The sequence below is a fragment of the Lactuca virosa genome, chromosome 9, assembly GCF_052849685.1.
Source record: "Lactuca virosa cultivar CGN04683 chromosome 9, Lactuca_virosa_CGN04683_v6, whole genome shotgun sequence".
NCBI lineage: Eukaryota > Viridiplantae > Streptophyta > Magnoliopsida > Asterales > Asteraceae > Lactuca > Lactuca virosa.
Window position 1 is genome coordinate 58,597,268 of NC_136434.1, and position 23,621 is coordinate 58,620,888.

A 23,621-nucleotide genomic window follows, 5' to 3' on the forward strand; every position below is an offset into this window, starting at 1 on the left:
ATCATATATTTTCCTTAATGTGTAAATGTAGTCTTAAAACCCAAAGACCGAAATGTACAAGTAATTTGTCATATTTATAGTAAAACAATGCAAGTTTAAATCGACATAAACTCGTTAAATTTTAATGAAGTTCCCGTAAATTCCAATGTTTGTTAATACTTTATGTGAGTTTATTATAACCATACTATGACCAAGGTTGCCTAAGACGACGTTCTTCAGGCGTCGGAAATGTTATGACATTTGTCACCCCAGACCTATCGGTCTAACTATTGCATGCAGTTTAGGTGTGGGTTTGTCAAACCCAATATAGATCTATACACAAGTATCACGCTCTCCCTCAAGGAGACTCTGGTTACAATACAGGACTTAATGATAATTTGAAGTAAATGTCTCACAAAGTCATTAACGGAATTACGTGTTATGAAAACTTGGTACCGTATGGCCGTACCTTGCTTAATGAAAATATCCTTGGTATAAATGTACCCTTTTTAAATGTATGTGTTGTGTAATGTATCATAAACTATACCTATTATAGTTTATCAACCAAGGGTAGTACGTGGTAATGTATGCAAACTATATTCAAAATAGTTTATTTAATGTTTGAATGTATCGATTGTAATTTGATTATAATCACTTGTTATTCTTTATATTTTATATGACCAAATCCATTTGTAAACTGATGTGTGTCTAAATATTGAGATAAAATGTCATATATTGCAGTAACATATAGTCACATAAAGATATACACCTTGCTCAACATGTTACAAGGTGAAATGAAATTAACAGCAACTTTTCGTTAAAAACAGTTTCTGTTACCGTTCTTAGAAAATTTATAGAAAAATCATCACAGCTCTAAATCCAAATCCGCAAATTTTGAGAGTTTGGAATATGAGTCTAGTTTGTTCGTAAATTTTATCATGATTTTTAGTGATCTCTAACAGAGGTGAAAATGTTCATAATCACAGACTGGTCCGGGTTTGCTTCTGAAATGACAGGCAGTTTTGTAAAAATCACCATTAATTGTAGAAAAATCATTTGGAGATGTGCAAGTAGTCATTTTAAAGCTAAGAGTTTGAACTACTTGCACCTGAAACAGTTTTGGAAACTAAAATATTTAAGTTGACCAAAACAGTCCGTGATTAACGTCCATCTTTTCTGATGTAATCTGTTAGAAAAAGTTTAATTGTATTCTTGATGATTTTACTTGTATTCTCCCCTTAAAACTTAAGAAAAACATGTAAATGTATGGTTATGAACTCACCTTATGTGGTTTCAGTAGATGAAAGTGAGAGAGAGGAAGTGTTCAACTCAAGAACACTAAGAAGATGTCTTGATGATTCGAGAATCTAACACCGAATAAGATGGAACTTGTGTAAGATATCAATGATTTGAGTAGAATGGAGTTTAATAATTATGTGAATGATGAAGATACTTACTAATTGAAGCAAGAAATCCCTGGAGAAAGCCTTGAAGTTCTTGAAGTTGAGAGAAAAGATGAGAGAATTTTGGAGAGTGTTCTTGGTTGCTAAGTGTAGAATGAAAGAGTTTTATGGAGAATGAGGAGAGAGGATCAATCCTCCAGCTCTTAGAACGTGGGAAGAGCTGGAGATTGGCTGTAAAGGTCCACTAAGGAGACAAGGGGTAGTGGGAAAGAGTGGCTGATCATAGAGTGAGGTGGTAGTGGGTTGCTTTTGCCATAAATTAAGGAAAAGCAAATATTCCCTCAATAATTAGTTCAATCACCAATTCTTTTAATATATTTTATAAAAACCCTGAAGATTTATATATTTTGGGGCCTTAGTTTATAAAATAAAGTTTTGGGTGAAAATCCCACGTTAAAATAATGAAAAACGGAGTTAAAACGAAGTCGTAGTCGAAAAACCGGTAAAAAGGGCCTGTGACTTCGGACTTCGGACTTCGGACCTCGGGTTCGGACTTCGGACTTCGGACCTCGGGTTCGGACTTCGGACCTCGGACTTCGGGTTCGGACTTCGGACACGACTTCGGACCAGAACTTCGGACCCGAACTTCGGACACGACTTCGGACTTCGGATCCTGGCTTCGGACACTTCGGACTTCGGACCCTTAAAGCTATTTTACTCGTTTTTACCCCGTTTCAAGCGATTTTTGACCCGGTTAAGGGTCGAGATGACCCAAATGATTACAAAAGTTAAAGTAACTTTTGAGAGAGATTTGGGAGAGATTTGGGAGAGATTTCAAATAGAAAGAGATAGAGTGAAAACGATTTAGAGAGGTTTCGTTTGTGATTAATTTGAGTGTCCGGCTTCACAACGCAAGGTTCGTAAACCCCATTAAACCGTGTTTTAGTGTCGTACACAACCCCGATGATTGTGCAATAGTGTTTTATCGCTTTGGTTCGTTGTTTAGCACTTGTTAAGGCTAAGGAAAATCAAACACATGAACTTTCCAAATGATGATTTCTCATTAAAATAGCGAATTGTATAGTGATTACATAACGTAAACCCTAGCATACAAGGGTTATTGGAGTTGACCGGTTTGACTTGTTGACTTTGAATTGAACGAAATTTGACGGTTGTCACATCATCCCCCCGTTAGAAGGAATTTCGTCCCGAAATTTTCATTTTGACTGGGATTTCAAGAGTTTGGGAAGAGATGTGGATACTTTTGTTTCATCTGGTCCTCGCGTTCCCAGGTGAATTCGGGTCCTCGTTTAGCGTTCCAACGGACCTTCACGATGGGAATACGACTTTGTTTCGTTCGTTTGATTTCCCGATCCATGATTTCGACTGGTTCCTCCACGAAGTGGAGATTTTCGTTAACTTTGATTTCGTCGAGTGGTATTACGAGTGTCTCGTCAGACAAACACTTCTTTAGGTTCGACACGTGAAATGTGGGATGTACTTTGTCGAGTTCCTGAGGTAATCGAAGTTTGTATGCTACTGGCCCAATCCTAGCAAGGATTTCGAATGGCCCGATGTACCTTGGATTTAGTTTCCCGCGTTTGCCGAATCGTATCATTCCTTTCCAAGGGGAAACTTTTAGTAGTACTCTATCACCCACCTGGAATTCCAAGGGTTTGCGTCGTTTGTCTGCGTAACTCTTTTGCCGATCGCGAGACGCTTTCAGTCTCTCTCGAATTTGAACGATCTTTTCTGTAGTTTCCCTTATGATTTCAGGGCCAGTGAGGGTGCTATTAGAGACTTGCCCTCTAGCTAGCTGTGTATCCCCCACCTCAGCCCAACACAGGGGTGATCTGCATTTGCGACCGTAAAGAGCTTCGAATGGAGCGACTTTGATGCTAGTATGATAGCTGTTATTGTAGGAGAATTCGATAAGCGGTAGATGGGTATCCCATGCTTTACCGAAGTCTATCACACAAGCTCTTAACATGTCTTCCAACGTTTGAATGGTTCGCTCGCTCTGTCCGTCGGTTTGTGGGTGGTAGGCCGTACTCATGTCAAGCCTAGTTCCCAATGATTTTTGTAGAGACTGCCAAAACCGTGAGGTAAATCTACTATCTCTATCGGAGATAATGGATATCGGCACACCATGGAGTCGTACAATCTCTCTGATGTACGTTCTAGTCAGCTTCTCCATCTTGTCGGTTTCTTTCATTGGTAGGAAGTGTGCTGATTTGGTCAATCTGTCTACAATTACCCATATTGTGTCAAGCCCGCCCGATGTCTTAGGCAGCTTCGTTATGAAGTCCATGGTTATTCGTTCCCACTTCCACTCAGGTATATCCGGCTGTTGTAGTAGCCCGGATGGTTTCTGGTATTCGGTTTTGACCTTAGCGCAAGTCAGGCACTTGCTCACATAGGTAGCAATCTCAGCTTTCATGTTCGGCCACCAGTATAATTTCTTGAGGTCCAGATACATCTTATCCGACCCGGGATGGATGGAGTATCGAGTCTTGTGTGCTTCATTCATGACGACATCTCGGAGTCCACCGAACTTCGGTGTCCAAATCTGGTTCATGATATAACGTGCTCCATCATCTCTGACTTCTAAGTTTTTATCCATTCCCCTTAATGTCTCTCCTGCCACCTTTTCTGGTTTCAAAGCTTCCAGTTGAGCTTCCTTGATTTGTATGGTCAGGTGGGAATGGATTGTCATTGTTAAGGATTTTACTCGGCGGCCCGAGTACTCCTTCCTGCTTAGAGCATCGGCCACTACATTGGCTTTGCCCGGATGATAACGAATTTCGCACTCGTAGTCATTCAGCAATTCCACCCATCTCCTCTGTCGCATGTTGAGCTCTTTCTGATTGAGGATATGCTGAAGACTTTTGTGATCAGTGAAGATAGTGCATTTCGTGCCGTAGAGGTAGTGTCTCCAGATCTTCAAAGCGAATACCACTGCTCCTAATTCCAGGTCGTGCGTAGTATAATTAACCTCGTGCGTCTTAAGCTGTCTTGATGCATACGCGATATACTTAATTCACTATAAACTACGAAGTCCTCGGTTCCCTCTGGGAGAGACAAGATCGGTGCGCTGCATAGGGCTTGTTTTAACGTTTGGAAAGCAGTTTCTTGTTTATTTTCCCACTTGAATAACACACCTTTCTGCGTCAAGGTGGTGAGTGGTTTCGCAATCTTGGAGAAGTTTTGTATAAATCTTCGGTAGTAGCCAGCAAGCCCAAGGAATTGTCGAATTTCGGTTGGCGTCTTGGGTGCTGACCAATTCTCGATTGCCTTGATCTTGGAGGGATCCACATGTATGCCCTTCTCACTTACCACATGTCCAAGGAAATCCACTTCTCTAATCCAGAATTCACACTTAGAGAACTTAGCATAAAGCTTCTCCGCTCTTAGCGTCTCTAGCACTTGGCGTAGATGTAGGCGATGCTCTTCTTCGCTTCGCGAGTAGATCAAGATATCGTCGATGAATACGATTACAAACTTGTCTAGGTAGGGTCGACACACTCTATTCATTAGGTCCATGAATACCGCAGGTGCGTTTGTTAAACCGAAGGACATCACCACAAACTCGTAGTGCCCATAGCGAGTTCTGAATGCAGTTTTGGGAATATCTTCTTCTTGAACTCGTAGCTGATGGTAGCCTGACCTTAGGTCGATCTTTGAGAAGAAATTTGCTCCTTGGAGTTGGTCGAAAAGGTCGTCGATTCGGGGCAGAGGATATCGGTTTTTGATGGTGAGCTTGTTTAGTTCCCGATAGTCGATGCACATGCGAAAGGATCCGTCCTTCTTCTTTACAAAAAGGACTGGTGCTCCCCAAGGTGAGAAGCTTGGTCTGATGAACCCTTTGTTCAAAAGCTCGGTCAACTGACTGGACAACTCCTGCATTTCTGATGGTGCGAGGCGGTATGGAGCTCTGGCTACGGGGGTAGCTCCGGGTATTAAGTCAATTCTGAAATCGACTTGTCGTGCGAGTGGTACACCAGGAAGATCTTCTGGGAACACATCCGGGAAGTTACACACTTCGGGGATGTCTTTGATGTCTTTCACGTCTTGTTTCTTGTCTACTACATGGGCTAAGAAGGCGTGGTACTCCTTCCGGAGATACTTTTGGGCTTTGATGCATGAGATGATTTGTAAATTCGCACTAGGTTTGTCACCATAGATGAGAAGGGTTTCGTCATTTGGTAGATTGAGGCGAACGGCCCTTTCGTAACATAGAATGTCGGCACGGTGAGGAACTAACCAATCCATCCCGATGATTACGTCGAAGCTTTTTATGGTGACTGGCATCAGGTCAATTTTAAATGTATGGTTGTCTAGAGTGAGAGTACATTCTGAGTATATATCGCTAGTGCGTTCTACTTTCCCATTTGCCATTTCTAATACATAAGTATCCTTTAGTGATTGGGGATTTTGTTCAAGTAAATGTTTATATTGGTGGCTCACGAAACTCCTCTCCGCTCCACTATCGAATAGTACGCATGCATAAGAGTTATTGAGGAGAAACATACCGGTAACCACCGTGGGATCCTCGACTGCTTCCCCATGTCCTATTGCCAGGACTCTTCCTACTCCACCAGCATTAGGGGCTTGTGCTTTGGGGCAGTCTCTTTTGAAGTGACCTACGTCTCCACAGTTGTAGCAGGTCCGGGTTGCCCCCGTACTGGCGACTTGGTTGATTGGTTGAGTCGGCGCTTTACAGAAACGAGCAGTGTGCCCCTTCCTGTCGCAGTTGTTACAGTGCATCTCCCTACAAGCACCATTGTGGTGAAAGTTGCACTTGTTGCACTTAGGTAGTTTTCCCGCATATGGCTTCGGTGGTGCTGGAGTGGTAGCAGTAGTGGCAGCATTAGTGGCAGCATGGACAGCAACAATTTGTTGCTTCTTAGCGGGGTCCTGTGCTGGTTGGCTCTTCTTTTCGTTCCAGAACTTCCTTTTGTTGTTTCCCCCTTTTGATTTATCAGTGGTGGTGGTTGTAGTATTATGACCGGCTCGGTGGTCAACAAGTTGTTGTGCCAGCTCCCTGGCACTGTCAAAAGTAGTTGGCCTTGAAGCCAGGACACTACTTTGCATGTGGAGAGACAGTCCCCAAAGGTATCGCTCCACCTTTTTCTCTTCCGGAGTAACCATTGCTGGGCAGAGGAGAGCCAATTCATTGAATTGGGTGGTGTAGGTTTCAAGGTGAGAGCCCGTCATCCTGAGGTTCCAGAGTTCTTGTTCCAGCTTTTGAATTTTACCTCTCGGGCAGTACTCCTTCATCATCAACGTTTTTAGTTCTGCCCAGGTTATGGAGCTAGCCACTTCGAGAGTAAGTGACTTAACCCGGCAGTTCCACCAAGTAAGGGCCCGGCCGGTGAAGGTTAAGGTTGCGAACTTAACTTTGCTCGCTTCGGGGCAGGAGCACACCTGAAAGACTACTTCGGTCTTTTCAAACCATTGCATCAACGTGATGACTCCCCCGCTTCCATTGAAGTTGTCGGGTTTGCCATTTGTGAAGTCTTTGTATGAACACTCTTTTGCACGTCACGTACTGTCTCCGTGGTTAGAGTGTGTAGCTCCCGATCCCGAACCACCAGCTCCGTTGGTCCCTATCTGCGACATTGCAGCCGCTACGGCTGCTGTTACTGCAGCCTGGAACATTGCGGGATCAAACTGTGGAGGCGGCGGCGGAGGAGGTGTTGCTGTGTTGCTGGAAGGTCTTGGTCTTCTTCTTGGCGGCATGGTTCTGTCATAAGTTGCAAAGTGCATACTAATTTAGTCGGGACATAATTAATATATTATATTTTAAAATGATCTTTATCGGTTACTTAATTAGTTGCAAAGTGCATACCAGTCATATGTGATTAAGATATAATAGTCCTTCGAATAGATGACCCTAACTCCAAGACCACAACCAAACAAGGACAGGAAGTGAAACAAAGATACATAAATTCTAAGTCTATAGCATCTTAGTTACATATGACCTTAGCGCATCCACTTAGCAGCTATTAATTTATAAATAAAGACCTATTTAATTATCAGATAATTTATTATAGTAACACAAAATACTCCTATAGTATTTGTAAATGTTTAGTTTTGAGTCCTTAAAGTATCCTTTGTAGTCTGTTATTAGGTTTGTTAGATTTGTTGTCTATCCTGACCATCCCCCGGTATATGCAAGTCAATTCCCGGTCAGATATAGTTGATCAGGCTATATCCTTCCCAGACTTGATTTACATATACCAAGGCATACCCATAATGTACAACTCCTCTTCTTTTATTTTATGTTCTTCTAGTTATGACACTATGTGAGCATGTATGCATGTGTTTATACTTTTAAATAAAAAAAAATCATTTATTTTGTAAAAGTATATTTATTTGAAAAATGCACAAATCAGAGACTATTAGTCCCAATTGTGCTTATAGTTCGTATATCTTATGTGGTTTGATATACTTAATTCACTATAAACTGCGCTCTGATACCAATCTGTCACACCCCCAAACCAAGGATGGCGGAAACGTCCGGGGGTGGAGGACTTCATGTATAGTATCATAACAGCAATTGTAATAGTAATTTAAGCAAACACAACCAACATATATATGAAAAAAATTACATCATTGTATGAATTACATGTTTACGAATCAATCACAATATGTTGATAAAATATGAAATAGTAGACGCCTTAGCGTCCCATCCTCAAAAGCACTTGATTTCCTGTTTAATGATTTCCTGAGAATACAAGTTGTTTGAAAAAGTGTCAACACAAAGGTTGGTGAGTTCATAAGCTTCTGTTTGGTATTATTAAAAGCCTTTCGTTTGTAAAAGTAGTATTTGTGTTAGAAAAATCATATATTTTCCTTAATGTGTAAATGTAGTCTTAAAACCCAAAGACCGAAATGTACAAGTAATTTGTCATATTTATAGTAAAACAATGCAAGTTTAAATCGACATAAACTCGTTAAATTTTAATGAAGTTCCCGTAAATTCCAATGTTTGTTAATACTTTATGTGAGTTTATTATAACCATACTATGACCAAGGTTGCCTAAGACGACGTTCTTCAGGCGTCGGAAATGTTATGACATTTGTCACCCCAGACCTATCGGTCTAACTATTGCATGCAGTTTAGGTGTGGGTTTGTCAAACCCAATATAGATCTATACACAAGTATCACGCTCTCCCTCAAGGAGACTCTGGTTACAATACAGGACTTAATGATAATTTGAAGTAAATGTCTCACAAAGTCATTAACGGAATTACGTGTTATGAAAACTTGGTACCGTATGGCCGTACCTTGCTTAATGAAAATATCCTTGGTATAAATGTACCCTTTTTAAATGTATGTGTTGTGTAATGTATCATAAACTATACCTATTATAGTTTATCAACCAAGGGTAGTACGTGGTAATGTATGCAAACTATATTCAAAATAGTTTATTTAATGTTTGAATGTATCGATTGTAATTTGATTATAATCACTTGTTATTCTTTATATTTTATATGACCAAATCCATTTGTAAACTGATGTGTGTCTAAATATTGAGATAAAATGTCATATATTGCAGTAACATATAGTCACATAAAGATATACACCTTGCTCAACATGTTACAAGGTGAAATGAAATTAACAGCAACTTTTCGTTAAAAACAGTTTCTGTTACCGTTCTTAGAAAATTTATAGAAAAATCATCACAGCTCTAAATCCAAATCCGCAAATTTTGAGAGTTTGGAATATGAGTCTAGTTTGTTCGTAAATTTTATCATGATTTTTAGTGATCTCTAACAGAGGTGAAAATGTTCATAATCACAGACTGGTCCGGGTTTGCTTCTGAAATGACAGGCAGTTTTGTAAAAATCACCATTAATTGTAGAAAAATCATTTGGAGATGTGCAAGTAGTCATTTTAAAGCTAAGAGTTTGAACTACTTGCACCTGAAACAGTTTTGGAAACTAAAATATTTAAGTTGACCAAAACAGTCCGTGATTAACGTCCATCGTTTCTGATGTAATCTGTTAGAAAAAGTTTAATTGTATTCTTGATGATTTTACTTGTATTCTCCCCTTAAAACTTAAGAAAAACATGTAAATGTATGGTTATGAACTCACCTTATGTGGTTTCAGTAGATGAAAGTGAGAGAGAGGAAGTGTTCAACTCAAGAACACTAAGAAGATGTCTTGATGATTCGAGAATCTAACACCGAATAAGATGGAACTTGTGTAAGATATCAATGATTTGAGTAGAATGGAGTTTAATAATTATGTGAATGATGAAGATACTTACTAATTGAAGCAAGAAATCCCTGGAGAAAGCCTTGAAGTTCTTGAAGTTGAGAGAAAAGATGAGAGAATTTTGGAGAGTGTTATTGGTTGCTAAGTGTAGAATGAAAGAGTTTTATGGAGAATGAGGAGAGAGGATCAATCCTCCAGCTCTTAGAACGTGGGAAGAGCTGGAGATTGGCTGTAAAGGTCCACTAAGGAGACAAGGGGTAGTGGGAAAGAGTGGCTGATCATAGAGTGAGGTGGTAGTGGGTTGCTTTTGCCATAAATTAAGGAAAAGCAAATATTCCCTCAATAATTAGTTCAATCACCAATTCTTTTAATATATTTTATAAAAACCCTGGAGATTTATATATTTTGGGGCCTTAGTTTATAAAATAAAGTTTTGGGTGAAAATCCCACGTTAAAATAATGAAAAACGGAGTTAAAACGAAGTCGTAGTCGAAAAACCGGTAAAAAGGGCCTGTGACTTCGGACTTCGGACTTCGGACCTCGGGTTCGGACTTCGGACTTCGGACCTCCGGTTCGGACTTCGGACCTCGGACTTCGGGTTCGGACTTCGGACACGACTTCGGACCAGAACTTCGGACCCGAACTTCGGACACGACTTCGGATCCTGGCTTCGGACACTTCGGACTTCGGACCCTTAAAGCTATTTTACTCGTTTTTACCCCGTTTCAAGCGATTTTTGACCCGGTTAAGGGTCGAGATGACCCAAATGATTACAAAAGTTAAAGTAACTTTTGAGAGAGATTTGGGAGAGATTTGGGAGAGATTTCAAATAGAAAGAGATAGAGTGAAAACGATTTAGAGAGGTTTCGTTTGTGATTAATTTGAGTGTCCGGCTTCACAACGCAAGGTTCGTAAACCCCATTAAACCGTGTTTTAGTGTCGTACACAACCCCGATGATTGTGCAATAGTGTTTTATCGCTTTGGTTCGTTGTTTAGCACTTGTTAAGGCTAAGGAAAATCAAACACATGAACTTTCCAAATGATGATTTCTCATTAAAATAGCGAATTGTATAGTGATTACATAACGTAAACCCTAGCATACAAGGGTTATTGGAGTTGACCGGTTTGACTTGTTGACTTTGAATTGACCGAAATTTGACGGTTGTCACATCATCCCCCCGTTAGAAGGAATTTCGTCCCGAAATTTTCATTTTGACTGGGATTTCAAGAGTTTGGGAAGAGATGTGGATACTTTTGTTTCATCTGGTCCTCGCGTTCCCAGGTGAATTCGGGTCCTCGTTTAGCGTTCCAACGGACCTTCACGATGGGAATACGACTTTGTTTCGTTCGTTTGATTTCCCGATCCATGATTTCGACTGGTTCCTCCACGAAGTGGAGATTTTCGTTAACTTTGATTTCGTCGAGTGGTATTACGAGTGTCTCGTCAGACAAACACTTCTTTAGGTTCGACACGTGAAATGTGGGATGTACTTTGTCGAGTTCCTGAGGTAATCGAAGTTTGTATGCTACTGGCCCAATCCTAGCAAGGATTTCGAATGGCCCGATGTACCTTGGATTTAGTTTCCCGCGTTTGCCGAATCGTATCATTCCTTTCCAAGGGGAAACTTTTAGTAGTACTCTATCACCCACCTGGAATTCCAAGGGTTTGCGTCGTTTGTCTGCGTAACTCTTTTGCCGATCGCGAGACGCTTTCAGTCTCTCTCGAATTTGAACGATCTTTTCTGTAGTTTCCCTTATGATTTCAGGGCCAGTGAGGGTGCTATTAGAGACTTGCCCTCTAGCTAGCTGTGTATCCCCCACCTCAGCCCAACACAGGGGTGATCTGCATTTGCGACCGTAAAGAGCTTCGAATGGAGCGACTTTGATGCTAGTATGATAGCTGTTATTGTAGGAGAATTCGATAAGCGGTAGATGGGTATCCCATGCTTTACCGAAGTCTATCACACAAGCTCTTAACATGTCTTCCAACGTTTGAATGGTTCGCTCGCTCTGTCCGTCGGTTTGTGGGTGGTAGGCCGTACTCATGTCAAGCCTAGTTCCCAATGATTTTTGTAGAGACTGCCAAAACCGTGAGGTAAATCTACTATCTCTATCGGAGATAATGGATATCGGCACACCATGGAGTCGTACAATCTCTCTGATGTACGTTCTAGTCAGCTTCTCCATCTTGTCGGTTTCTTTCATTGGTAGGAAGTGTGCTGATTTGGTCAATCTGTCTACAATTACCCATATTGTGTCAAGCCCGCCCGATGTCTTAGGCAGCTTCGTTATGAAGTCCATGGTTATTCGTTCCCACTTCCACTCAGGTATATCCGGCTGTTGTAATAGCCCGGATGGTTTCTGGTATTCGGTTTTGACCTTAGCGCAAGTCAGGCACTTGCTCACATAGGTAGCAATCTCAGCTTTCATGTTCGGCCACCAGTATAATTTCTTGAGGTCCAGATACATCTTATCCGACCCGGGATGGATGGAGTATCGAGTCTTGTGTGCTTCATTCATGACGACATCTCGGAGTCCACCGAACTTCGGTGTCCAAATCCGGTTCATGATATAACGTGCTCCATCATCTCTGACTTCTAAGTTTTTATCCATTCCCCTTAATGTCTCTCCTGCCACCTTTTCTGGTTTCAAAGCTTCCAGTTGAGCTTCCTTGATTTGTATGGTCAGGTGGGAATGGATTGTCATTGTTAAGGATTTTACTCGGCGGCCCGAGTACTCCTTCCTGCTTAGAGCATCGGCCACTACATTGGCTTTGCCCGGATGATAACGAATTTCGCACTCGTAGTCATTCAGCAATTCCACCCATCTCCTCTGTCGCATGTTGAGCTCTTTCTGATTGAGGATATGCTGAAGACTTTTGTGATCAGTGAAGATAGTGCATTTCGTGCCGTAGAGGTAGTGTCTCCAGATCTTCAAAGCGAATACCACTGCTCCTAATTCCAGGTCGTGCGTAGTATAATTAACCTCGTGCGTCTTAAGCTGTCTTGATGCATACGCGATATACTTAATTCACTATAAACTACGAAGTCCTCGGTTCCCTCTGGGAGAGACAAGATCGGTGCGCTGCATAGGGCTTGTTTTAACGTTTGGAAAGCAGTTTCTTGTTTATTTTCCCACTTGAATAACACACCTTTCTGCGTCAAGGTGGTGAGTGGTTTCGCAATCTTGGAGAAGTTTTGTATAAATCTTCGGTAGTAGCCAGCAAGCCCAAGGAATTGTCGAATTTCGGTTGGCGTCTTGGGTGCTGACCAATTCTCGATTGCCTTGATCTTGGATGGATCCACATGTATGCCCTTCTCACTTACCACATGTCCAAGGAAATCCACTTCTCTAATCCAGAATTCACACTTAGAGAACTTAGCATAAAGCTTCTCCGCTCTTAGCGTCTCTAGCACTTGGCGTAGATGTAGGCGATGCTCTTCTTCGCTTCGCGAGTAGATCAAGATATCGTCGATGAATACGATTACAAACTTGTCTAGGTAGGGTCGACACACTCTATTCATTAGGTCCATGAATACCGCAGGTGCGTTTGTTAAACCGAAGGACATCACCACAAACTCGTAGTGCCCATAGCGAGTTCTGAATGCAGTTTTGGGAATATCTTCTTCTTGAACTCGTAGCTGATGGTAGCCTGACCTTAGGTCGATCTTTGAGAAGAAATTTGCTCCTTGGAGTTGGTCGAAAAGGTCGTCGATTCGGGGCAGAGGATATCGGTTTTTGATGGTGAGCTTGTTTAGTTCCCGATAGTCGATGCACATGCGAAAGGATCCGTCCTTCTTCTTTACAAAAAGGACTGGTGCTCCCCAAGGTGAGAAGCTTGGTCTGATGAACCCTTTGTTCAAAAGCTCGGTCAACTGACTGGACAACTCCTGCATTTCTGATGGTGCGAGGCGGTATGGAGCTCTGGCTACGGGGGTAGCTCCGGGTATTAAGTCAATTCTGAAATCGACTTGTCGTGCGAGTGGTACACCAGGAAGATCTTCTGGGAACACATCCGGGAAGTTACACACTTCGGGGATGTCTTTGATGTCTTTCACGTCTTGTTTCTTGTCTACTACATGGGCTAAGAAGGCGTGGTACTCCTTCCGGAGATACTTTTGGGCTTTGATGCATGAGATGATTTGTAAATTCGCACTAGGTTTGTCACCATAGATGAGAAGGGTTTCGTCATTTGGTAGATTGAGGCGAACGGCCCTTTCGTAACATAGAATGTCGGCACGGTGAGGAACTAACCAATCCATCCCGATGATTACGTCGAAGCTTTTTATGGTGACTGGCATCAGGTTAATTTTAAATGTATGGTTGTCTATAGTGAGAGTACATTCTGAGTATATATCGCTAGTGCGTTCTACTTTCCCATTTGCCATTTCTACTACATAAGTATCCTTTAGTGATTGGGGATTTTGTTCAAGTAAATGTTTATATTGGTGGCTCACGAAACTCCTCTCTGCTCCACTATCGAATAGTACGCATGCATAAGAGTTATTGAGGAGAAACGTACCGGTAACCACCGTGGGATCCTCGACTGCTTCCCCATGTCCTATTGCCAGGACTCTTCCTACTCCACCAGCATTAGGGGCTTGTGCTTTGGGGCAATCTCTTTTGAAGTGACCTGCGTCTCCACAGTTGTAGCAGGTCCGGGTTGCCCCCGTACTGGCGACTTGGTTGATTGGTTGAGCCGGCGCTTTACAGAAACGAGCAGTGTGCCCCTTCCTGTCGCAGTTGTTACAGTGCATCTCCCTACAAGCACCATTGTGGTGAAAGTTGCACTTGTTGCACTTAGGTAGTTTTCCCGCATATGGCTTCGGTGGTGCTGGAGTGGTAGCAGTAGTGGCAGCATTAGTGGCAGCATGGACAGCAACAATTTGTTGCTTCTTAGCGGGGTCCTGTGCTGGTTGGCTCTTCTTTTCGTTCCAGAACTTCCTTTTGTTGTTTCCCCCTTTTGATTTATCAGTGGTGGTGGTTGTAGTATTATGACCGGCTCGGTGGTCAACAAGTTGTTGTGCCAGCTCCCTGGCACTGTCAAAAGTAGTTGGCCTTGAAGCCAGGACACTACTTTGCATGTGGAGAGACAGTCCCCAAAGGTATCGCTCCACCTTTTTCTCCTCCGGAGTAACCATTGCTGGGCAGAGGAGAGCCAATTCATTGAATCGGGTGGTGTAGGTTTCAAGGTCAGAGCCCGTCATCCTGAGGTTCCAGAGTTCTTGTTCCAGCTTTTGAATTTCACCTCTCGGGCAGTACTCCTTCATCATCAACGTTTTTAGTTCTGCCCAGGTTATGGAGCTAGCCACTTCGAGAGTAAGTGACTTAACCCGGCAGTTCCACCAAGTAAGGGCCCGGCCGGTGAAGGTTAAGGTTGCGAACTTAACTTTGCTCGTTTCGGGGCAGGAGCACACCTGAAAGACTACTTCGGTCTTTTCAAACCATTGCATCAACGTGATGACTCCCCCGCTTCCATTGAAGTTGTCGGGTTTGCCATTTGTGAAGTCTTTGTATGAACACTCTTTTGCACGCCACGTACTGTCTCCGTGGTTAGAGTGTGTAGCTCCCGATCCCGAACCACCAGCTCCGTTGGTCCCTATCTGCGACATTGCAGCCGCTACGGCTGCTGTTACTGCAGCCTGGAACATTGCGGGATCAAACTGTGGAGGCGGCGGCGGAGGAGGTGTTGCTGTGTTGCTGGAAGGTCTTGGTCTTCTTCTTGGCGGCATGGTTCTGTCATAAGTTGCAAAGTGCATACTAATTTAGTCGGGACATAATTAATATATTATATTTTAAAATGATCTTTATCGGTTACTTAATTAGTTGCAAAGTGCATACCAGTCATATGTGATTAAGATATAATAGTCCTTCGAATAGATGACCCTAACTCCAAGACCACAACCAAACAAGGACAGGAAGTGAAACAAAGATACATAAATTCTAAGTCTATAGCATCTTAGTTACATATGACCTTAGCGCATCCACTTAGCAGCTATTAATTTATAAATAAAGACCTATTTAATTATCAGATAATTTATTATAGTAACACAAAATACTCCTATAGTATTTGTAAATGTTTAGTTTTGAGTCCTTAAAGTATCCTTTGTAGTCTGTTATTAGGTTTGTTAGATTTGTTGTCTATCCTGACCATCCCCCGGTATATGCAAGTCAATTCCCGGTCAGATATAGTTGATCAGGCTATATCCTTCCCAGACTTGATTTACATATACCAAGGCATACCCATAATGTACAACTCCTCTTCTTTTATTTTATGTTCTTCTAGTTATGACACTATGTGAGCATGTATGCATGTGTTTATACTTTTAAATAAAAAAAAATCATTTATTTTGTAAAAGTATATTTATTTGAAAAATGCACAAATCAGAGACTATTAGTCCCAATTGTGTTTATAGTTCGTATATCTTATGTGGTTTGATATACTTAATTCACTATAAACTGCGCTCTGATACCAATCTGTCACACCCCCAAACCAAGGATGGCGGAAACGTCCGGGGGTGGAGGACTTCATGTATAGTATCATAACAGCAATTGTAATAGTAATTTAAGCAAACACAACCAACATATATATGAAAAAAATTACATCATTGTATGAATTACATGTTTACGAATCAATCACAATATGTTGATAAAATATGAAATAGTAGACGCCTTAGCGTCCCATCCTCAAAAGCACTTGATTTCCTGTTTAATGATTTCCTGAGAATACAAGTTGTTTGAAAAAGTGTCAACACAAAGGTTGGTGAGTTCATAAGCTTCTGTTTGGTATTATTAAAAGCCTTTCGTTTGTAAAAGTAGTATTTGTGTTAGAAAAATCATATATTTTCCTTAATGTGTAAATGTAGTCTTAAAACCCAAAGACCGAAATGTACAAGTAATTTGTCATATTTATAGTAAAACAATGCAAGTTTAAATCGACATAAACTCGTTAAATTTTAATGAAGTTCCCGTAAATTCCAATGTTTGTTAATACTTTATGTGAGTTTATTATAACCATACTATGACCAAGGTTGCCTAAGACGACGTTCTTCAGGCGTCGGAAATGTTATGACATTTGTCACCCCAGACCTATCGGTCTAACTGTTGCATGCAGTTTAGGTGTGGGTTTGTCAAACCCAATATAGATCTATACACAAGTATCACGCTCTCCCTCAAGGAGACTCTGGTTACAATACAGGACTTAATGGTAATTTGAAGTAAATGTCTCACAAAGTCATTAACGGAATTACGTGTTATGAAAACTTGGTACCGTATGGCCGTACCTTGCTTAATGAAAATATCCTTGGTATAAATGTACCCTTTTTAAATGTATGTGTTGTGTAATGTATCATAAACTATACCTATTATAGTTTATCAACCAAGGGTAGTACGTGGTAATGTATGCAAACTATATTCAAAATAGTTTATTTAATGTTTGAATGTATCGATTGTAATTTGATTATAATCACTTGTTATTCTTTATATTTTATATCACCAAATCCATTTGTAAACTGATGTGTGTCTAAATATTGAGATAAAATGTCATATATTGCAGTAACATATAGTCACATAAAGATATACACCTTGCTCAACATGTTACAAGGTGAAATGAAATTAACAGCAACTTTTCGTTAAAAACAGTTTCTGTTACCGTTCTTAGAAAATTTATAGAAAAATCATCACAGCTCTAAATCTAAATCCGCAAATTTTGAGAGTTTGGAATATGAGTCTAGTTTGTTCGTAAATTTTATCATGATTTTTAGTGATCTCTAACAGAGGTGAAAATGTTCATAATCACAGACTGGTCCGGGTTTGCTTCTGAAATGACAGGCAGTTTTGTAAAAATCACCATTAATTGTAGAAAAATCATTTGGAGATGTGCAAGTAGTCATTTTAAAGCTAAGAGTTTGAACTACTTGCACCTGAAACAGTTTTGGAAACTAAAATATTTAAGTTGACCAAAACAGTCCGTGATTAACGTCCATCTTTTCTGATGTAATCTGTTAGAAAAAGTTTAATTGTATTCTTGATGATTTTACTTGTATTCTCCCCTTAAAACTTAAGAAAAACATGTAAATGTATGGGTATGAACTCACCTTATGTGGTTTCAGTAGATGAAAGTGAGAGAGAGGAAGTGTTCAACTCAAGAACACTAAGAAGATGTCTTGATGATTCGAGAATCTAACACCGAATAAGATGGAACTTGTGTAAGATATCAATGATTTGAGTAGAATGGAGTTTAATAATTATGTGAATGATGAAGATACTTACTAATTGAAGCAAGAAATCCCTGGAGAAAGCCTTGAAGTTCTTGAAGTTGAGAGAAAAGATGAGAGAATTTTGGAGAGTGTTCTTGGTTGCTAAGTGTAGAATGAAAGAGTTTTATGGAGAATGAGGAGAGAGGATCAATCCTCCAGCTCTTAGAACGTGGGAAGAGCTGGAGATTGGCTGTAAAGGTCCACTAAGGAGACAAGGGGTAGTGGGAAAGAGTGGCTGATCATAGAGTGAGGTGGTAGTGGGTTGCTTTTGCCATAAATTAAGGAAAAGCAAATATTCCCTCAATAATTAGTTCAATCACCAATTCTTTTAATATATTTTATAAAAACCCTGGAGATTTATATATTTTGGGGCCTTAGTTTATAAAATAAAGTTTTGGGTGAAAATCCCACGTTAAAATAATGAAAAACGGAGTTAAAACGAAGTCGTAGTCGAAAAACCGGTAAAAAGGGCCTGTGACTTCGGACTTCGGACTTCGGACCTCGGGTTCGGACTTCGGACTTCGGACCTCGGGTTCGGACTTCGGACCTCGGACTTCGGGTTCGGACTTCGGACACGACTTCGGACCAGAACTTCGGACCAGAACTTCGGACACTTCGGACTTCGGATCCTGGCTTCGGACACTTCGGACTTCGGACCCTTAAAGCTATTTTACTCGTTTTTACCCCGTTTCAAGCGATTTTTGACCCGGTTAAGGGTCGAGATGACCCAAATGATTACAAAAGTTAAAGTAACTTTTGAGAGAGATTTGGGAGAGATTTGGGAGAGATTTCAAATAGAAAGAGATAGAGTGAAAACGATTTAGAGAGGTTTCGTTTGTGATTAATTTGAGTGTCCGGCTTCACAACGCAAGGTTCGTAAACCCCATTAAACCGTGTTTTAGTGTCGTACACAACCCCGATGATTGTGCAATACTGTTTTATCGCTTTGGTTCGTTGTTTAGCACTTGTTAAGGCTAAGGAAAATCAAACACATGAACTTTCCAAATGATGATTTCTCATTAAAATAGCGAATTGTATAGTGATTACATAACGTAAACCCTAGCATACAAGGGTTATTGGAGTTGACCGGTTTGACTTGTTGACTTTGAATTGACGGAAATTTGACGGTTGTCACATCATCCCCCCGTTAGAAGGAATTTCGTCCCGAAATTTTCATTTTGACTGGGATTTCAAGAGTTTGGGAAGAGATGTGGATACTTTTGTTTCATCTGGTCCTCGCGTTCCCAGGTGAATTCGGGTCCTCGTTTAGCGTTCCAACGGACCTTCACGATGGGAATACGACTTTGTTTCGTTCGTTTGATTTCCCGATCCATGATTTCGACTGGTTCCTCCACGAAGTGGAGATTTTCGTTAACTTTGATTTCGTCGAGTGGTATTACGAGTGTCTCGTCAGACAAACACTTCTTTAGGTTCGACACGTGAAATGTGGGATGTACTTTGTCGAGTTCCTGAGGTAATCGAAGTTTGTATGCTACTGGCCCAATCCTAGCAAGGATTTCGAATGGCCCGATGTACCTTGGATTTAGTTTCCCGCGTTTGCCGAATCGTATCATTCCTTTCCAAGGGGAAACTTTTAGTAGTACTCTATCACCCACCTGGAATTCCAAGGGTTTGCGTCGTTTGTCTGCGTAACTCTTTTGCCGATCGCGAGACGCTTTCAGTCTCTCTCGAATTTGAACGATCTTTTCTGTAGTTTCCCTTATGATTTCAGGGCCAGTGAGGGTGCTATTAGAGACTTGCCCTCTAGCTAGCTGTGTATCCCCCACCTCAGCCCAACACAGGGGTGATCTGCATTTGCGACCGTAAAGAGCTTCGAATGGAGCGACTTTGATGCTAGTATGATAGCTGTTATTGTAGGAGAATTTGATAAGCGGTAGATGGGTATCCCATGCTTTACCGAAGTCTATCACACAAGCTCTTAACATGTCTTCCAACGTTTGAATGGTTCGCTCGCTCTGTCCGTCGGTTTGTGGGTGGTAGGCCGTACTCATGTCAAGCCTAGTTCCCAATGATTTTTGTAGAGACTGCCAAAACCGTGAGGTAAATCTACTATCTCTATCGGAGATAATGGATATCGGCACACCATGGAGTCGTACAATCTCTCTGATGTACGTTCTAGTCAGCTTCTCCATCTTGTCGGTTTCTTTCATTGGTAGGAAGTGTGCTGATTTGGTCAATCTGTCTACAATTACCCATATTGTGTCAAGCCCGCCCGATGTCTTAGGCAGCTTCGTTATGAAGTCCATGGTTATTCGTTCACACTTCCACTCAGGTATATCCGGCTGTTGTAATAGCCCGGATGGTTTCTGGTATTCGGTTTTGACCTTAGCGCAAGTCAGGCACTTGCTCACATAGGTAGCAATCTCAGCTTTCATGTTCGGCCACCAGTATAATTTCTTGAGGTCCAGATACATCTTATCCGACCCGGGATGGATGGAGTATCGAGTCTTGTGTGCTTCATTCATGACGACATCTCGGAGTCCACCGAACTTCGGTGTCCAAATCCGGTTCATGATATAACGTGCTCCATCATCTCTGACTTCTAAGTTTTTATCCATTCCCCTTAATGTCTCTCCTGCCACCTTTTCTGGTTTCAAAGCTTCCAGTTGAGCTTCCTTGATTTGTATGGTCAGGTGGGAATGGATTGTCATTGTTAAGGATTTTACTCGGCGGCCCGAGTACTCCTTCCTGCTTAGAGCATCGGCCACTACATTGGCTTTGCCCGGATGATAACGAATTTCGCACTCGTAGTCATTCAGCAATTCCACCCATCTCCTCTGTCGCATGTTGAGCTCTTTCTGATTGAGGATATGCTGAAGACTTTTGTGATCAGTGAAGATAGTGCATTTCGTGCCGTAGAGGTAGTGTCTCCAGATCTTCAAAGCGAATACCACTGCTCCTAATTCCAGGTCGTGCGTAGTATAATTAACCTCGTGCGTCTTAAGCTGTCTTGATGCATACGCGATATACTTAATTCACTATAAACTACGAAGTCCTCGGTTCCCTCTGGGAGAGACAAGATCGGTGCGCTGCATAGGGCTTGTTTTAACGTTTGGAAAGCAGTTTCTTGTTTATTTTCCCACTTGAATAACACACCTTTCTGCGTCAAGGTGGTGAGTGGTTTCGCAATCTTGGAGAAGTTTTGTATAAATCTTCGGTAGTAGCCAGCAAGCCCAAGGAATTGTCGAATTTCGGTTGGCGTCTTGGGTGCTGACCAATTCTCGATTGCCTTGATCTTGGAGGGATCCACATGTATGCCCTTCTCACTTACCACATGTCCAAGGAAATCCACTTCTCTAATCCAGAATTCACACTTAGAGAACTTAGCATAAAGCTTCTCCGCTCTTAGCGTCTCTAGCACTTGGCGTAGATGTAGGCGATGCTCTTCTTCGCTTCGCGAGTAGATCAAGATATCGTCGATGAATACGATTACAAACTTGTCTAGGTAGGGTCGACACACTCTATTCATTAGGTCCATGAATACCGCAGGTGCGTTTGTTAAACCGAAGGACATCACCACAAACTCGTAGTGCCCATAGCGAGTTCTGAATGCAGTTTTGGGAATATCTTCTTCTTGAACTCGTAGCTGATGGTAGCCTGACCTTAGGTCGATCTTTGAGAAGAAATTTGCTCCTTGGAGTTGGTCGAAAAGGTCGTCGATTCGGGGCAGAGGATATCGGTTTTTGATGGTGAGCTTGTTTAGTTCCCGATAGTCGATGCACATGCGAAAGGATCCGTCCTTCTTCTTTACAAAAAGGACTGGTGCTCCCCAAGGTGAGAAGCTTGGTCTGATGAACCCTTTGTTCAAAAGCTCGGTCAACTGACTGGACAACTCCTGCATTTCTGATGGTGCGAGGCGGTATGGAGCTCTGGCTACGGGGGTAGCTCCGGGTATTAAGTCAATTCTGAAATCGACTTGTCGTGCGAGTGGTACACCAGGAAGATCTTCTGGGAACACATCCGGGAAGTTACACACTTCGGGGATGTCTTTGATGTCTTTCACGTCTTGTTTCTTGTCTACTACATGGGCTAAGAAGGCGTGGTACTCCTTCCGGAGATACTTTTGGGCTTTGATGCATGAGATGATTTGTAAATTCGCACTAGGTTTGTCACCATAGATGAGAAGGGTTTCGTCATATGGTAGATTGAGGCGAACGGCCCTTTCGTAACATAGAATGTCGGCACGGTGAGGAACTAACCAATCCATCCCGATGATTACGTCGAAGCTTTTTATGGTGACTGGCATCAGGTCAATTTTAAATGTATGGTTGTCTAGAGTGAGAGTACATTCTGAGTATATATCGCTAGTGCGTTCTACTTTCCCATTTGCCATTTCTACTACATAAGTATCCTTTAGTGATTGGGGATTTTGTTCAAGTAAATGTTTATATTGGTGGCTCACGAAACTCCTCTCCGCTCCACTATCGAATAGTACGCATGCATAAGAGTTATTGAGGAGAAACATACCGGTAACCACCGTGGGATCCTCGACTGCTTCCCCATGTCCTATTGCCAGGACTCTTCCTACTCCACCAGCATTAGGGGCTTGTGCTTTGGGGCAGTCTCTTTTGAAGTGACCTGCGTCTCCACAGTTGTAGCAGGTCCGGGTTGCCCCCGTACTGGCGACTTGGTTGATTGGTTGAGCCGGCGCTTTACAGAAACGAGCAGTGTGCCCCTTCCTGTCGCAGTTGTTACAGTGCATCTCCCTACAAGCACCATTGTGGTGAAAGTTGCACTTGTTGCACTTAGGTAGTTTTCCCGCATATGGCTTCGGTGGTGCTGGAGTGGTAGCAGTAGTGGCAGCATTAGTGGCAGCATGGACAGCAACAATTTGTTGCTTCTTAGCGGGGTCCTGTGCTGGTTGGCTCTTCTTTTCGTTCCAGAACTTCCTTTTGTTGTTTCCCCCTTTTGATTTATCAGTGGTGGTGGTTGTAGTATTATGACCGGCTCGGTGGTCAACAAGTTGTTGTGCCAGCTCCTTGGCACTGTCAAAAGTAGTTGGCCTTGAAGCCAGGACACTACTTTGCATGTGGAGAGACAGTCCCCAAAGGTATCGCTCCACCTTTTTCTCCTCCGGAGTAACCATTGCTGGGCAGAGGAGAGCCAATTCATTGAATCGGGTGGTGTAGGTTTCAAGGTCAGAGCCGGTCATCCTGAGGTTCCAGAGTTCTTGTTCCAGCTTTTGAATTTCACCTCTCGGGCAGTACTCCTTCATCATCAACGTTTTTAGTTCTGCCCAGGTTATGGAGCTAGCCACTTCGAGAGTAAGTGACTTAACCCGGAAGTTCCACCAAGTAAGGGCCCGGCCGGTGAAGGTTAAGGTTGCGAACTTAACTTTGCTCGCTTCGGGGCAGGAGCACACCTGAAAGACTACTTCGGTCTTTTCAAACCATTGCATCAATGTGATGACTCCCCCGCTTCCATTGAAGTTGTCGGGTTTGCCATTTGTGAAGTCTTTGTATGAACACTCTTTTGCACGCCACGTACTGTCTCCGTGGTTAGAGTGTGTAGCTCCCGATCCCGAACCACCAGCTCCGTTGGTCCCTATCTGCGACATTGCAGCCGCTACGGCTGCTGTTACTGCAGCCTGGAACATTGCGGGATCAAACTGTGGAGGCGGCGGCGGAGGAGGTGTTGCTGTGTTGCTGGAAGGTCTTGGTCTTCTTCTTGGCGGCATGGTTCTGTCATAAGTTGCAAAGTGCATACTAATTTAGTCGGGACATAATTAAT